The sequence below is a fragment of the Scyliorhinus torazame genome, chromosome 7 (genome assembly GCF_047496885.1).
Source record: "Scyliorhinus torazame isolate Kashiwa2021f chromosome 7, sScyTor2.1, whole genome shotgun sequence".
NCBI classification, from domain to species: domain Eukaryota; kingdom Metazoa; phylum Chordata; class Chondrichthyes; order Carcharhiniformes; family Scyliorhinidae; genus Scyliorhinus; species Scyliorhinus torazame.
In genome coordinates, this window is record NC_092713.1 from 24,263,797 (window position 1) to 24,282,142 (window position 18,346).

General features: G+C 43.2%; 1 protein-coding gene across 2 annotated transcripts in view; it reads left to right on the forward strand.

The window, feature by feature from the left end:
• The window catches only part of LOC140426092 (heparan sulfate 2-O-sulfotransferase 1), a 273,815-nt gene that overhangs the window by 166,579 nt on the left and 88,890 nt on the right, over positions 1 to 18,346 (forward strand). The gene's annotated exons all lie outside the window — the stretch shown is intronic.

Sequence of the window (18,346 nt, forward strand, 5' to 3'; positions counted from 1 at the left end):
GCTGTATCGTTCTATGTTCTATGTACATGCCCATTTGAGCTTTTACAGTCCAATTTATGTTTCTCGCTAGTTTGCATATTCTACTTTCTTTTTCTTTCTTTATCAATTATTTGCTTATCCTTTGCTGAATTCTAAAATACTTCCAATCCTCAGGTTTAATTACTCCTTTTTTTTGGCAACTTCATAAACCTCTTCCTTTGACCTAGTAGAATCTTAACTTCTCTTGTTAGCCATGGCTAGATCACTTTCTTGCTGTTTTTTTTGTGCCTTAAAGGAATGTAGTTTTGTTGCAAACCATGCAATGTTGCAATGTTCTATAATAGTGTAGATGGGCTTTAGAGTGGTTTCACAGGTCGGCGCAACATTGAGGGCCGAAGGGCCTGTACTGCGCTGTTATGTTCTATGTTCTATGGTGGGGAACTCGCCGGCAAAACCGACAGGAAACTCACTGAAAAACCCGCCACAAATTTACTTCAAAATTTTGGGGGAGAATCGCGCCTAGTACATTGCTTTTTTTTTTAAATTAAAGGACTTGATCAATTGTGGTTCTCAAATATCTATCATAGTTATATGTCATACTTGCCCCCAAAAAGCAGTCTGACTGTCTCCAGCAAGCTTGCAGATTCTAAGTTGTCTCACACTCGAGCCTTTAAAAGGATACTTAATAGGTACAATATTGATCTTCTGTTTGTGCCACTCGCACTGAGAGTCAACCAGATCAGCAGAACAATTGCTTATTCCCATTAACACTGGTGACAAACCTATCCACAGTTCAAACAATGTATTAATGCTATTAGTTTTCACTGTTCCATTGATTTTGTGGTATTTGTGAAGAAACTGGAATTGTACAATCTGCATTGATAGAACGCCATATCACATCAACATCTCAAAGCACTTGACACAAAGAAATGCTTCTGAATTTGATCTTTTGTATATGTGTGACATCTAAATTTAGAGATTGAAACTTCAAGAATTTGGACTAAAAATAGCCAGCATAAAATATTTTTTTTTACAGAAGAAGCTACCTGGAATTGTCAGGGGAACTCGCACATCATTGTCCATAGAATCCTCAGTGCAGAAGGAGGCCATTCAGTCCATCGAGTCTGCACTGACCTTCGAGAGAGCACTTTACTTAGGCCCTCTCTCCCAACCTATCCCCGTACTTCTGTGCATTGATAATGGTCAATGCCCCTAACCTGCAGAGCTTTGGGGAGCTGCTAATGATCGCCTGTGGGCACAAGCCAAATTCAAAGAGAGCTATACAAATGCAATCTGCATTTCAGAATCCAGGCTGGCCAGCAGGAGTCTGATCATCTGCTAAAGCAAAGGGCCCTGCAATCTCCCTTTCAGTCCTTAATAAACATAAGAAGATAAAAACTAGGCGCCGGAGTAGGCCATCTGGCCCTTCGAGCCTGCTCCGCCATTCAATGAGATCATGGCTGATCTTTTGTGGACTCTGCTCCACTTTCCACCCGAACACCATAACCCTTTATTCTTCAAAAGACTATCTATCTTTATCTTGAGAACATTTAATGACGGAGCTTCAATGGGCAGGGAATTCCATAGATTCACAACCCTTTGGGTGAAGAGGTTCCTCCTCGTGCTCCTCCTAAGAATGGTTGAGACAATTAGCAATCTCAGGGACTCGGATGAGGGACACACGTCCCATATCAAAGGCAATGTGGAAAGGTGGACGTCATGTGACATGGGCCTCTGACTTGTGGAACCAGTCATATTGCCTTTGCTGAATTGAAAGGTTTCGCCTGCCGTTTAACATCTGACCATCTGACCGAAGGAGCTCTGGCCTAGGTTGAATACCTACTTTTAAAATTTAGAGTACCCAATTATTTTTTTCCCAATATTTAAGGGGAAATTTAGTGTGGCCAATCTACCTAATCAGCACATCTTTGGATTGTGGGGGTGAAACCCACACAGACACTGGGAGAATGTGCAAACTCCACACGGACAGTGCTAGGTTGAATACCTGATCCCATCTACTCTGCTTCTGTGCCATCGTCGACAAGACTGATTCAACACTGCATGCCTATCTCATCTTGTGAAGTCAACACCGCCGGAAAAGTGGATTATCCAGCATCGGCTTTCGACCACTGACTTCCACGAAGGAATACATCATTGGTTCTTGATTCTGGAACCCATGTGGACCAATATTTATTTTCTCTGTCATCGCTATACTGTTCATTTATTTTCTCTATCCATGTCTTTATCGTCTGAGTGAGGAGGCGATGTTGTGACCCTCCCCTGTTTTGTTTGTGCCAAGTAAACTAACTATTTGGGTTCATCTTACCTTGAGTTTGCAGTGGGATTATTCCCAGAAAATTGGTTCCCACAAAAACTGGGGTTGAGAAATTACACCTTCTTCTAAAAAGTGAAACAAATCAAAACACTTTTCTGTTTACGGATGGATGGTAAGACAAAAAATTAGTGCTGTTTAAATTAACCCCTCCCTCCTGTCCATAACAGGAGTGATGTGATGTGCACCAAACATGTCCTTTGGTCCAGCTCTTTAGAAGTGGTGACACCACATAGTGCTTAAGTTACCCAGAGGCTTGGACACGAGTTAAAATCACAATGCAGCTGCTGTTGAATTTAACTTTGATTGAATACAATCTGGAATAAAAAGTTAGTTTTGGTGCAGTAACCCTGGCCAAGAAACTACTGGATTGTCATAAAGACTCATCAGGTTCACTAATGTCCTTTTAATGAAGGAAATCTGCCATCCGTACCTGGTCTGGTTGTCACTATTCCAGATACACTGATAAATTAAACATCAGCATTGAGGAAAAATTAGTCAGAAGCTAGTCTGTACTGTAAAATTGATATATTTCCAAGCATGCAGAGTACAGACACAGACTTCCCCAATTCATCCACTGAGTACTTTTTTTATACTCTTGAATGAAGCCATAGCACTTCCCCAGTTGGTGATAGCTCTTAATTACCAACTTATTTTTAATGCATTCATGAGATGTAGGCGTCGCTGGCAAAGCCAGCATTTACTGTCCGCCCCTATTGCCCTTGAAATGAATGAAAATGAAAATCGCTTATTGTCACAAGTAGGCTTCAAATTAAGTTACTGTGAAAAGCCCCTAGTCGCCACATTCCGGCGCCTGTTCGGGGAGGCTGTTACAGGAATTGAACCGTGCTGCTGGCCTGCCTTGGTCTGCTTTCAAAGCCAGCGATTTAGCCCTGTGCTAAACAGCCCCTGAGAAACATAGAATTGTTACAGCCCATTGTGTCTTCATCGGCTCTCCAAATGAGCATCATAACTGAGTGCCATTCCCCTGCTTTTTCTCTGCATGTCTGCATTTTTTTCTATTCAAATAATCATCTAATTCACTCTTGAATGCCTCGATTGAACCTGCCTCCATCACGCTTCCAGGCAGAGCATTCCAGAGCCGAACCACTCGTGTGAAGAAGTTTTTTCTCGCATCACATTTGCTTCTACAGGATATTACAAATCACTTTAAATCTGTGCCCTCTAGTTCTGGATCTACTCTGTCGAACCCCCTCAAGATTTTGAACATTTCTGTCAAATCTTAATTATAACAAACTGCTATCTTTGCGTAGATCAGAATATTCAAAGAATCAATAACACGCCAGGTTTGTTTTAAACTTGCATTAAAATATTAAAGGGAATACTTAGGGCATGTAATTCTGGCCAATTCCATGCATTCATCATAAGTCAGCTGCTTGGTGTCTTACAGAAAGTAATGGTGAGCTGACTACTTGAACTGCTGCAGTCCCTGTGGTGCAGGTACATCCATAGTGCGATAGGGAGTGAGTTCTGGGATTTGACCAAGTGATGGTGAAAGAACAGCAATATTATTCCAAATCAGTGGATTGGAGGGGAACTGCCAAGTGATGATGTTTCCATGTGTTTGCTGCTCTTGTCCTTCTAGATGGCAGTGTTCATGGGTTTGGAAGGTGCTGACTCAGGACTCAGGAACATTTTGTAAATGGTGTACACTGCTGCGTGTACCTCTGTGGCGGAAGAAGTTAGTGTTTGTGGATGAGTGCCAATCTGGTAGGCTGCTTTGTCCTGAATTGTGTCAAGCTTCATGAGTGTTGTTAGAGCTGCACTCATCCCGGCAGGTGGAGAGTATTTAATCACACTCCTGACTTATACCTTGTAGATGGCAGACAGGCTGCAGGATTTCTAGCCTCGGATCTGTTCTATTAGCCAAGTATTTATATGACGAGTCCAGTTCAGTTTCTGGTCAATGGTAACCCCAGATGTTGATAGCGGAGGTTTCAGTGAAGGTTGTGGGGCAATTGAATGTCAAGTGATGATGGTTGGGTTTTCTCATACTTGATCATTGCTTGGCACTTTTGTGTGGCATAAATGTTACTTGCTACTTGTCAGCCCAAGCCTGGATATTGTCCAGGTCGTGCTGCATTTTATGCACTGACTGCTTCAGTATCTGGGTAATCTCGAATGGGGATCTTATTGAAACTTACAGGATACTGCGAGGCCTGGATTGAGTGGATGTGGAGAGGATGTTTCGACTTGCAGGAAAAACTAGAACCAGAGGACACCATCTCAGACTAAAGGGAGAATCCTTTAAAACAGAGATGAGGAGGAATTCCTTCAGCCAGAGGGTGGTGAATCTGTGGAACTATTTGCCGTAGAAGGTTGTGGAGGCCAAATCACTGAGTGTCTTTAAGACAGAGATAGATGGGTTCTTGATTAATAAGGGGATCAGGGGTTATGGGAAGAAGGCAGGAGAATGGGGATGAGAAAACATCAGCCATGATTGAATGGAGGAGCAGACTCGATGGGCCGAGTGGCCTAATTCTGCTCTTGTGTCTTATGGAATGGTGCTGAACATGAAATGAAATGAAAATGAAATGAAATGAAAATCGCTTATTGTCACAAGTAGGCTTCAAATGAAGTTACTATGAAAAGTCCCTCGTCACCACATTCCGGCGCCTGTTCGGGGAGGCTGTTACATAGTGCAATCATCAGCGAATATCCCCACTTCTGACCTTATGATGGAAGGAAGGGCATACATGAAGTAGCTGAAGATGGTTGGGTCTTGGACACTTCCCTGAGGAACTACTGCAGCGATGCCCCGAGACTCAGATGACTGATCTCCAACAACCACAGCCACCTTCCTTTGTGCTGGATATTAATCCAACCAGTGGAGAGTTTTCCGTGATTCCCATTGACTCTTTTGTTTGGGCTCCTGGATGCTGCATTTAGTCAAATGCTGCCTTCATGTGAAAGGCAGTTAGTGTCATCTCACCTCTGGAGTTAACTGTCCATGTTTGAACCAAGGTGGTTGTTTGTGTTTGAACCAAAGCAGTAATAAGGTCAGGAGCTAAGTGATCCTAGTGGAACCCAAACTGAGCGTCAGGTTATTACTAAGCAAATGCCACCTGATTGCACTGCTGTTGCCCCCCCCTTCCATCATTTTACTCCTGATCGAGAATGGACTGATAGAACGGTAATTGGCCAGGTTAGATGTACAGGGCATATCTGGGCAATTTTCCAAATTGCTGGGTAGGTGCCAGTCTTGTAGCTGTACTGGAACAGCTTGGCTAGGGGCGCAGAAAGTACTGAAGCCGAAGTGTTCAGGACTATTTCCAAAATATTGTCAGGGCTTATAGTCTTTGCAGTATCCAGTGCCTTCAACCATTTCTTGATATCAGATGGAGTGAATTGAATTAGCTGAAGACTGGCATCTGTGATGCTGGGCACCTTTGGAGGAGGCCAATTTAAAGCATGAAGCAAATTGCAGCACCATTTCAACAAAACAGTGTGGTTCACTGTTGACAAGTGATTTCAGAGAGCAGTTAAGAATGTGGATCACCACCTCTGGAGGACAATTAGGGGTAGACAATAATAATAATCTTTATTGTCACAAGTAGGCTACAATGAAGTTACTGTGAAAAGACCCTAGTTGCCACATTCCGGCGTCTGTTTGGGTACACAGAGGGAGAATTTAGAATGTCCAAATTACCTAACAGCATGTCTTTCGGGACTTGTGGGGGGAAACCTGAGGACCCGGAGGAAATCCACGCAGACACAGGGAGAAAGTGCAGACTCCGCACAGACAGTGACCCAAGCCAGAATCGAACCTGGGACCCTGGCGCTGTGAAGCAACAAGTGCTAACCACTGTGCTACCGTGCAATAAATGCTGGCCCACATCCCATGATCGAATTTTAGAAGTGTTGTAACAACTGATATCATTTTCCTTAGTTGACAAAGTCTGGATGGTGAAAGGGTGAGGAATTGTTTTCTCCAGCCTTGTATCTAATTCAACAGGGAAATTTATACCACTGTGTGCTTCCAGTGGGAGAAGTAATACTTGACATTGTGTGGTTTGTACATTTTCTACTGTGATCACTTAATAACCAATTTGTATCGAAATATTTAGCTGATTTCTCCTACTGTCATGTCCCTATATTGTGTACATAAACCATTACCACCACCATGCCCGGGACAGGCTATTTCAACGTATAATGGGTTCAGACTTGGGACTGTCTTGGTTGTATTTGACTCTGCAATGAAGTTCAAGTACTAGACGATCAGGGAAGCTTGGTTAAAATACTCTTAAAACGCCACTCTGTGCTTCAAATCTTCACACTATTTTTGAACTATAGTCACTGCTGTAATGTTGGTAACGTGATAACCAACTTGTCTGCAGAAAGGTTCCCAAAACAGTATGATGATTACCAGATAATCTATTTTTGTGATGTTAATTGAGAGATAGATATTGATCAGGACACCGAGGATAACTCCCCTGCATTTCTTGTACCTGAGGAAGACAAGGCCATAGTTTAACTGTTCATCGGAAAGCTGACACCTGCATAAATGCAGCATTCCCCCAGTAATGCACTGGAGTATCAGCCATGATTTTTGTGCGCAACATGGAATGAGATTTGAACCCACAACTTTGTGACTCACGAGGCAAGAGTGCTATCATCTGACACATCTCTGAAATTTCCTCCAACCCGAGTTGAATGGCAATACTACAGATGGATTTTTGTGAGCGAACACTCCATGAATTAAACACTATATCCAAATGGTTACAGATGCACAGGATAGAATTGCCTGTTATGGACACCCGCTGATGTTAAATGCGAGCGCATCCCAAAACCCAGAAGGGTAACTTGCAATACTGGTTCTGAGTGATGCATATTTTCAATTTGGTATAATGTGAGAAAGATATGGAAACCAGGGAGGAACAATCCAGTCTTGTTGTGATCAACTAATAAATAATATTTATTAACTTTAAAAAAAAAATACAATACTATAATGACCATGGTAAATTTGACTACACTAATGGCTAGAGACCTGCATCCCTTGTTCCCAACTACCTACATTTCTTGAGTTCCAAAAAACCCAAGGTGAGGTGAGAGTGACTGCCCTTGACATTAGGGCAGCATTTGACCAAGTATGGCATCTAGGAGCCCCAGCAAAATTGGAGTCAACAGGAATCAGGGGGAAAACCTTCTGCTGATTTGAGTCATATCGGCAGAAAGGGAGGGGGTTGTGATAATTGGAGCTCATTTCGGCTCCAGGACATCACTGCACTGGTTTCTCAAGGTCCTCGGCCCAATCATCTTCAGCTGCTTCATAATTGACCGTCCTTTCATCATGAGGTCAGAAGTGGGGATGTTTGGTGATTACTGTACAGTGTTCGGTATCATTTGCGACTCCTCAGATACTGGAGCAGTCTGTGTCCAAATAGAGCAAGACCTGGACAATATCCAGACTTCGGCTGAAAAGTGGCGAGTAATATTCTACCACGCAAATGCCAGGCAATGATCATCTCCAACAAGAGAGGATCTAACCATCACCTCTTCACATTCAATGGTATTAGCAACTCTGAGGCACTGATGTACTAGTATTGTCTCCGGACTAGTAATCCACAGACCCAGGGTAATGCGCTGGGGACATGGGTTTGAATCCCACCAGGGCAGATGGTGGAATTTGGATTCAATAAAAAAAATCTGGAATTAAAAGTCTAATGTCAACCATGAAATCATTGCTGATTGTTGTAAAAACCCATCTGGTTCACTAATGGGAAATCTGTGATCCTTTCCTGGTCTGGCCTACATGTGACTGCAGACCCACAGCAATGTGGTTGACTGTTAATGCCCTTAGGGATGGGCATCAAATGCTGTCCTGGTCAGCGACGCCCACATCGCGTGAATGAATGAAGTGGATCCCCCACGATTCAACAGAAAATGAACTGAAGTAGCCATATAAATACTGTGGTTACAGTCAAAGTACATAACTCACCTCCTGACTCCCCAAAGCCTGTGCACCAACTACAAGACACAGGTTAAAAGTGTAATGGAATATTCTCCACTTGCCGGGATGAAGGTGAAGAGGTGACTTAATTGAGGCATACAAGATGATCAGAGGATTGGACAGTGAGAGCCTTTTTCCTCGGATGGTGATGTCTAGCACGAGGGGACATAGCTTGAAATTGAGGGGAGATAGATATAAGACAGATGTCAGAGGTAGGTTCTTTACTCAGAGAGTAGTAAGGGCGTGGAATGCCCTGCCTGCAACAGTAGTGGACTCGCCAACACTAAGGGCATTCAAATGGTCATTGGATAGACGTATGTACGATAAGGGAATAGTGTAGATGGGCTTTAGAGTGGTTTCACAGGTCGGCGCAACACCAAGGGCCGAAGGGCCTGTACTGTATGTTCTATGAGTGCATCTCCAACAACACTCCAGAAGCTTGACACCGAGTCGCCACACTCCGGCGCCTGTTCGGGTACATGGAGGAAGAATTCAGAATAGCCAAATTACCAAACAGCACGTCTTTTGGGACTTGTGGGAGGAAACCGGAGTACCTGGAGGAAACCCATGCAGACACAGGGAGAACATGCAGACTCCACAGACAGTGACCCAAGCCGGAAGTCGAACCTGGGACCTTGACGCTGTGAAGCAATAGCTTGGTTTGGAGACCCTGCTTTTAGCAACTGTGGCTATGTGTGACAGTAGCTGCTTCTCTGCCCTATTTACCAGTTATTTTGCCATGGATATATCGTTTTTTTCCCTTTGACGTTGCCCACCTTGTGGACCTGGCTTTTAGCATTTAAATATCAATTCCCTTATCTCCACTGTGAAGTCACCTCTTCTACAGACCATTGTTTTCTCCTAGTCACTTATCTCAACAAAAAAAACCTTCTGACAGCTGTAGTTATAGATTCCCCTTTTATCACATTTTGTTATTTGAATTTTGTTTTATCATCTTGATATCCCACAATTCTTAACACTGGTCAAGCATTGAGTATTACCATCTGGAGCTCTTGTGTGGGAGATGGAAATTCTCATATCAATGTAATGAAAAGATCATTACTGCAGTGAAACTAAAAACTCATCTGTGGAGTAGCTGGTTAATGACTGAGACTGAGACTGAAGCAAGTATTTCATGTAATCCTAGTTCTGCCATTTTCAATACGAGTAGAGCTACCAGAACCTGTAACTTTACATTCAATCCCTTTATTTGAAAGAAAGCTTTTTTTGTTTTTTAAAATAAATTTGGAGCACCCAATTATTTTTTTCCAATTAAAGGGGCGATTTAGCGTGGCCAACCTGCACATCTTTGGTTTGTGGAGGTGAAACCCACGCAGACACAGGGAGAATGTGCGAACTCTACACAGACAGTGACCTGGGATTGAACCCGGGTCCCCAGCGCCATAGGCAGCAATGCTAACCACCGTGCCTCCCTGAAAGAAAGCATTTGTGACCCAAATGAGAATGAACTCAGTCAGTGAACATGACTGCCATGAGGCATTTCAAGGCCAATTTGTTGATCACTCCCTTTTGTCAATTCCTGATGATTTTGCTCCATGCACAGCCCCAATCACAGATTTGTCTTCCTTTGTGTGGTTTTCTTCCCAAGTAACATAGATTTTTGTAATTAAAGCTGAGAAGCTCCAAAATATGAAGGTGTTAAGATTATAAAGGATTAATAAATTGGACGATTTGTTTCCACTGGTCAGTGAAGGAATAATGCAAGGCCCCAAACTTGCATCACACAAAATGAAATAAATGGAAAGTTAGTAACACTTATCAATTACTGGGTGGATGGTTAGATGAGAATTCTTTTGATACAAATTGTGATTGAAACAGAGTCCAACATTGTTTTTAAAATGAATTTGTATCGTTATGTTTCTTTTGAAGTAGAATATTAAATGGTGGTTTATGGAGAAGTATGTTGACACAAATATCATGGGCCAAACGGTTTCTTTGCTTTGTTATTCATTTCATTTTATTGAGCTCATTTAAAAAGAGGCGAAGAACATAATTTTAGAAAATTTCATTTCAATTCAATATATGTAATGCTTCAAGTACCCTGCATCAGAATTGTAAAAGCATAATTTGGTGATGCTAGAAGGGCAAGTAATTGAAGTGCTTATATGTAGCCATTAGAAATCTGCCATAAAGTTTGTATTCCATTGCAGACCGAGAGCTAGATCATCATTAGTTACACGTGGTTGCTTTTCCATTTTGTACTCATTTACTGACATTTCCCATTTGCAAACTGTTTAGCACTAACAAATGAATATTCCAATAAGAATGCAGTATTACAAGTCTGGGGATCTTGTTTTGTTTTGGGAGAACAGTTCTTTGTTGTTAAAATTATGGTGCATTAAGTTCATGGTGCAAAGTTTGCATTATTTTGTTGAAATATTGTTGAAATACACTCTCCGACAATAGTGTATTGTGAACGGAAAATTAGCAACATAAATTTAGATGATTATTGCTATTTCTATAAAACTGCTTTTATTGGTACCATCTGTTTAATTAACATAATGGTTTTCTTAATTAGATTTGAAGTTTTAACAGGTCGATGATTGCACAACCAGAAAAACATGTGTCTTCAATATTGGCCATTAGCAGTCATTAAAAATCTTTTTTTTTTCATAAAACTATAATCCTTGGAGATATTAGGTCTGTTTTGCTTTCCCTGTTCCAATTTAAAGACTTGATTAGGACATGGTCTTTTTCTCTTTGGTTTTTGCCCCCCAGCCAGCATAGTTCTTTTTTGAGGAGTATTGAAATATGTTGACTGTTCTGGTTTAAGCAAACAGGACCGTTCAGGTTGTACAATACTTGGAATTTGCATGCGGGGGTTCTTCCAGTGACTGAGTGAAATGGCTTTGCTTCACTTCATATGCAACGAAAGTTGGCACATGCGCTTCGGGTAATTTCACACAGTATCCCTATATGAAATGAAATGAAAATCGCTTATTGTCACAAATAGGCTTCAAATGGAGTAACTGTGAAAAGCCCCTAGTCGCCACATTCCGGCGCGTGTTCTGGGAGGCTGTTATGGGAATTGAACCGTGCTGCTGGCATACCTTGGTCTGCTTTCAAAGCCAGCGATTTAGCCCTGTGCTAAACAGCCCCAGTATAATGCAGAAGGAGGCCATTCAGCCCAGCGAGTCTACACTGACCTTCTGAAAGAGCACTCTACCTAGGCCCAATCCTCCACCCTAGCCCTGTAATCCTAAGGGGCAACATAGCTTGGCCAATCCACCGAACCTGCATATTTTGAACTATGGGAGGAAACGGGACATCCGGAGGAACCCCACGCAGACCTGGGAAGAATGTACACGCTCCACACAGTCACCCGAGTTTGGAATCAAGCCACGGTCCCCGGCACTGTGAGGCAGCAGTGCTAACCGCTGTGCCACCGTGCCGCCCATGAACATGAACTGCTGATCAACTTTATCCCTATTGACTTCCGGTGACGGCGGGCGGGAGGTAGCCGCACACTGGAGGGCTCCCGCTCGGCAATAGCATTTCTGGGGTTTTAACGCCCAGTCCCAGGCGCAACGGAGGCTGAAAAAGTTGTAGGAAGGCACAGTAAGGAGAAATGTCCAAGTTTGGGAAAAAAACGGCCGTGAAAAAGGGGGTTAATGAAAGTCCGCCGGTGAGTGGAAAAGTCAGTGCGGGGACTGTAAGGAAAGCGGAGGCTGGGGCAGCAGGGGAGGCCGCATTGCTCACGGCAGAAGAAATGACCACGGTGATGGCCGTGGATCTTGCAAAACAGTTCACAAAGCACATGGCAGCGATGAAGGAGGAGATGGGGGCGGTATTGAAAGTGCTGGTGGAGGAGGCGATTGCCCCGGTGAGGGCGGTGGTATTGAACGCAGCGGCAGAGGTGCAGGAGCAAGGTGAGACACTGAAGGAAATGGAGGAGGTATTATCGCAGCACAGTGATCAACTCGCCTCGATGGGGAAGGAGCTGCGAAGGGTGATAGAAACCAGCAAGGGCCTGCGAGCCAAAATGGAAGCCCTGGAAAACCAATCCAGACGACAGAATCTGGGGATCGTGGGTCTGCCCGAAGGGGGGGGAAGGACCGAGACCGACGGAGTATTTTGCCATGATGTTGGCGGAGCTATTGGGGGAGGGGTCGATCCCTCTCGATATGAACTGGATCAGGCTAATAGGTCATGGAGGCCTGCACCAAAGGCGGGTGAGCCGCCAAGGGTAGTAACTGTTTGTTTCGGTAGGCACAGTGTGAATGTCCTGTGCTGGGCAAAGCAGAACCGGGTGGTGCAGTGGGCTGGAGCTGGTATACGCATATACCAGGACTTTATGGTGGAGTTGGCGAGGAGGTGGGCGGCCTTCAGCCGGGTGAAGAAGGCACTGTGCGGCATAGTGTATCCAGCTAAGTTGAGGATGACTTACAAATCCAAGGACTTTTATTTTGGGACGGCAGAAGCGGGGGAGGGGTTTACGAAGGCACAATTGAGAAATGGGACTGAGAGTGGGTCTTGTACCGTAGTAGCCTCATGTAACTTTATTTTATCACTGCATATTGGTGTATGTACTAAATGAGTCGGCGCTGTATATTTGGACAAGGGAAGAGTTGGGACTTTCATTTGCAATGATGGTTCTTTGGGGCTTGGGTGTGTCTGCTGGGGTTGTGTGCTAAAGGAGATTTCTTTGTTTTCTTGGGACCGGGCAAGGGGGAAGGAGACCTGGGCAAGAGCCTCCACACTGGCCGGTTTAAGCCGGTTAGTGAATGGGAGTGAGGTGGGGGGAGGGACTGCGGCCATCGGAGCCTGGTAGAACAGGTTTCGGTGAGTCTAGCCAGGGTGAAAAGTTGGGGGAAGGAACCGAGTCTGAGGGGAGGAGTTTATGTGTGGTGGGGGGGGGGTTCTACAATTCATGGGTGTCATTCACCGTACTCTTTCAGGGATTGTATGCCGTTGAATATTAGGTTGGGGGGGGGGGGGGGGGTGGTTGGGGTGTTGAACTATATATGTCAATGGTGACCATAGGCGATTCCTGATTCCTTTTTATTTATTTTTTCCTTGGGAGGTTTCGTTTTATTTGATGCTTATATTGTCATGCGGGCTGTTGTTTGTGGGGTGGTAGGAGGATGGGATCGTTGTTGTTAATAAGGGGATTGACATTGTATTCCATACCATTTACTGTTTGTTGATGGGGTGTAAATTTTGAAGAAAATGTGAAAATGGAGAATAAAAATATTTTAAAAAGAAACTTTATCCCTATTAAGATGGCAAGAATATTGCTACAGCATTGAAGAAATCATGTCCTGATGTTTGATTTTCTTGTTAATATTCAGTGAATACATGTTGTAAGATGTTTCACTAGGTGTTTTCTCCCCAGTCTGAAAAAATGCAGAGCATTACTTAAATTTGGGGCAGAATCGGAAAGTTCTAGCATGTCCATCATCACCATTCAGTTCCTACGTAGGTGTTTTAAAGCATGTGAACACTATCTTGTTCCTTTTGATATAAACAATTAAGTGCTTATCAACTGCAATTAAAAGATTTCACTGTGGTTTGCCATTGCATTCGCAGGCCATGAAAATGTGACAGCAAGCTCCGTGATATGAGATATTCAAGTCTTATGTAACTTATTTTCTCTACTTGCAAAGTTCATTATTGTGGCTTCATTGAAAATCATTAAACTATTGATTGAGAACTCATTTGTTGCCTGTAAATTAAGTAAAATTAATGTTGTAAATACTTGCTCTGGTTCAGTGTTGTTCGGCACTCACATAAGCAGTCTGGATGTTTTGCCTTCATGAGAGTCAACTCGCATAACCAAGGAGATGTAACAATATGACTCCTTTGTGACTAAGGAACAGGAGTAGGCCATTCAGCCTGTCGAGCCTGCTCAGCCATTCAATGAGATCATGGCTGACCATCTACCTCAAATGCTAGCTTCCGATGCTAACCCCATACCCGTTGATACCATTCGTATCCAGAAATCTATCTATTTCTGTCTTGAACATGCTGAATGATTGAACTTCCACAGCTCTCTGGGGTTGAGAATTTCAAAGATTCACCACCCTCTGAATGAAGAAATTCCTCCTCATTTCAGTCGTAAGTGGTCTGTCCCTTATTCTGACACTTGTGTAATGTGGTTCTAGCCTTATCAGCCAGGGGAAACATCCTATCTACATCTCTACCCTATCATACCTAGGACTAATTGTGTACACTTCAATGAGATGACCTCCCATTCTTTGAAACTATAGAGAATACAGGCCTAGTTTCCTCAATCTCTCCTCATGAGATAATCCTGCCAGGGATTATTTTGGCGAACCTCTGTTGCACTCTCATTGTCAAGTATATCCTTCTGTAGATAAGGAGACTAAAGCTGTACACAGTACTACAAGGCTCTACCTATACAGTTGCAACAAGACATCTTTACTCTTGTACTCAAATCCCCTTGCGTTGAAGGCCAAAATACTATTGCCTTCCTAATTATTTTCTCACCTGCCTGTTGGCTTTTAGTGACTAATGAATAAGGACACTCTGATCCCTTTGACATCAACACTTCCCAACACTTCGCACCATTTAAGAAGTTACACTGTCTATTTCTGTTTTTTCTACCAAAATGAATAACTTCACACTTACTCACATATATCCCATCTGGCATGTACGTTTTTTAATTTACTTCTGGGATTTGGGTATTACTAGCTGGGTCAGCATCTATCGCCCCTCCCTAGTTACCCTTGAGGAGGTAGTGGTGAGCCTTGAACCGCTGCAGTACCTGAGGTATAGGTACATCAATAGTGCTCATTCTCTCAGCCTGTCCAAACAAATCCTCTTGAAGCCTCCTTGCATCATCCTCACATTTTTGCATCATTAGCAAATTTGAAAATATCACACTTGGTCCCCACATCCAAATCATTCCTAGAAATTGTGAACAGCTGTGGCCCAAGCACTGATCTTTGTGGTACCACACAAGTAACAGCCTGCCATCCTGAGAATGACCTGTTTTGTTTTTCGCCTGTTAACTAATTTCAATCCAAACCAGTATATAACCCCCAATCCCATTGTATCTAATTTTGTTTACTAATTGTGTGGGACCTAATCAATAAACCTCGGAAAATCCAATGCACTATGTCCATGGGTTTTTGTTTCTCTGTGCTGTCAATAACAGACTCAAAAAAAACTCCACCAGGTTCATCAAACATAATTTCCCTTTCATAACACATGTTGCATTTGCCCAATCATACCATGGGTCTGTTATCACATCCTTTACAATAGACCATACATTTTCCTTACTACTGACGTCAAATTAACAGATCTGTAGTTCTCCATTTTCTTTCTCTCTCCTTTCTTCAATATGAGAGGTCATGCAATGTGAGCGCAAGCATCACATTACTGTTCTCGTAAGCTCCAGCACTACTTACTCAGAATAATGCACAACCCATAATTATTTGATCTTGATGTGTATGTTCTCTGCTATGTTCCTGGAGGATCCTGGTTAGATTTTAGTAATGGGGAGCTGAGTTATTGGTGCTCGCATTGATGAACTGCGAGACATCTTAAACAGAATGGATGAAGCAGAGAAGAGGATCCTGTCAGTTGAAAGGCCAGTCTCTTATGTGGGAACTTGCCTTCAGTCCTTGGAAATCCTGCTGCATGGTGTGTCGAACATCCTGGTCGATTCGGGGAGATGGAGCCGAACAGGGAATGTCTGTGCATCTGGTGGTCTTAGAAGAGCTGGGGACGGATTCCCAGCTGAATCTGAGAACTGGCTGCCGTGCTTTCTCAATCTCGATCTGAAGAATGGGCATTTTGAGTTTGATGGAACACATTGAATCCGGTCTGCCAGGCTTGGTCGAGGATTCTGACCACTTGCATTGTCTTGTCTTCAGTGTTTGTTGCGAAGGGTTGGAGGCGGCCTGAAGTGACTGGTCTTCGCCACCCATCGAGGGCTAGGGTTGTCACCGCTTTGGGATGACGATGTGGCAGAGATGCAGGGGCTTCGGTGAAACTCTGGATAGGTCCTGGATGTTGCTCGGCAATCCTATTATGACTTTGGTCTTTCTAAACTCCGTGAACGGTGATATCTTGCAGTTCATCATTAATCCTGAACTTTGTTCCTTTGTGATTATATCACTGATTTTGTGTTATTGCTTTATATCCTTTATATAAAGGGTGTACGATGTATGAGCACAGATCTTTTGTGCAGGATTTACCTAGTTTTGTTTTTATTTTTATATATATATATATATCTATGCCATAATCCTTTCATAATGAGCAATAACATTTTTCGAAGGACCCTTCACTTTGTTTACAGAGAAGATGAGTAGCGCCACAGCAGGATGATGGGTAGGTGGGTTGGTGTAGAGGTGGTTCGTATGGCCTTATAATTCCTCATTGTGGATGAGGAAATCCCCCACCATCAGAACTATTAGTGTGTTTTTCTTTTGTACTTTTGTTATTTTGGGATTGTGTGATCCTTGCTCGTCTCCAATGAAGGCACTGCTGCAAGGGTATCCCAACTTTGAACACCAGTTCGTGGAGATGTATAGTTTTGTTTTGGTGTGAGGAGACAAGTGAAACCCGAGTGAAGATAAGCAACCTAGTCTCGGTGGAATAATTATTAAAAAGTATTTATGAAAGTAAAGAAAAGGCAAATACACATGAAGAGGTGTATTCTACTCAGACAATTACAGTATATGAATTACTAAACACCGTTTCATGTAGAAACGAACCCTTTATTCCAAAATTTACCTATGATACCTGAACTCCATAAGACTTTTTCCCTGTTGCCCAAACATCCAAATTATGTAAACAGCTTATGTTACCACACAATATCGGGATGATCCTCAAGTTTGGGAAACGTCTTTTCCTGGTCCAGTGAAGATATTTAAACTGCCTTTTCGGGCATTTTCTGCACTGACTTGGCTCTGAGACTTGGAGGCTTGTTTGATGTAAATTTTATCCCTGGGCTGCTAGCTGGCAAACTAATGTGTCTGCTTTCTGAGACTGCTGTTAACTGTCTGCCTGGCTTCTGATTGTCCGGCCAATTATACCTTTGTTCCTCTTTGATTATGCCGTCTGTGTATTTGGTTGCCTGCCCCAATCAATTTATTTGACTATGCATTAACATATGTATACCTCACTGATCTTCCTAAAAGTCTGTTTCTCCTCATAAAACATTCACAGTTGATTCTTATCTAAGCCTCCCGCTAAACCCGTTACTGGAGAGAGACGCATTTCATTGAGCCCTTTTGAATACTGGCTACCGCTGCCTCGAGGCAGATTTCTACCTGTTGCTAAACATCTCACATCCTCTTATGTTTTGTTAAATTTGTTTTACTGCTGTTGCTAGGCAAATTCATGACAGTGAGGACAGACTATGTATCCTACAGAAGATTAGGTTCCTTTTATTTTCTCCTCTGGTTGGCACCTCTGGGGTTGTTCGAGTCAAAGAACAAACAAAGAACAAAGAAATGTACAGCACAGGAACAGGCCCTTCGGCCCTCCAAGCCCGTGCCGACCATGCTGCCCGACTAAACTACAATCTTCTACACTTCCTGGGTCCGTATCCTTCTATTCCCATCCTATTCATATATTTGTCAAGATGCCCCTTAAATGTCCCTATCGTCCCTGCTTCCACTACCTCCTCCGGTAGTGAGTTCCAGGCACCCACTACCCTCTGCGTAAAAAAACTTGCCTCGTACATCTACTCTAAACCTTGCCCCTCTCACCTTAAACCTATGCCCCCTAGTAATTGACCCCTCTACCCTGAGGAAAAGCCTCTGACTATCCACTCTGTCTATGCCCCTCATAATTTTGTATACCTCTATCAGGTCTCCCCTCAACCTCCTTCGTTCCAGTGAGAACAAACCGAGTTTATTCAACCGCTCCTCATAGCTAATGCCCTCCATACCAGGCAACATTCTGGTAAATCTCTTCTGCACCCTCTCTAAAGCCTCCACACCCTTCTGGTAGTGTGGCGACCAGAATTGAACACTATACTCCAAGTGTGGCCTAACTAAGGTTCTATACAGCTGCAACATGACTTGCCAATTCTTATACTCAATGCCCCGGCCAATGAAGGCAAGCAT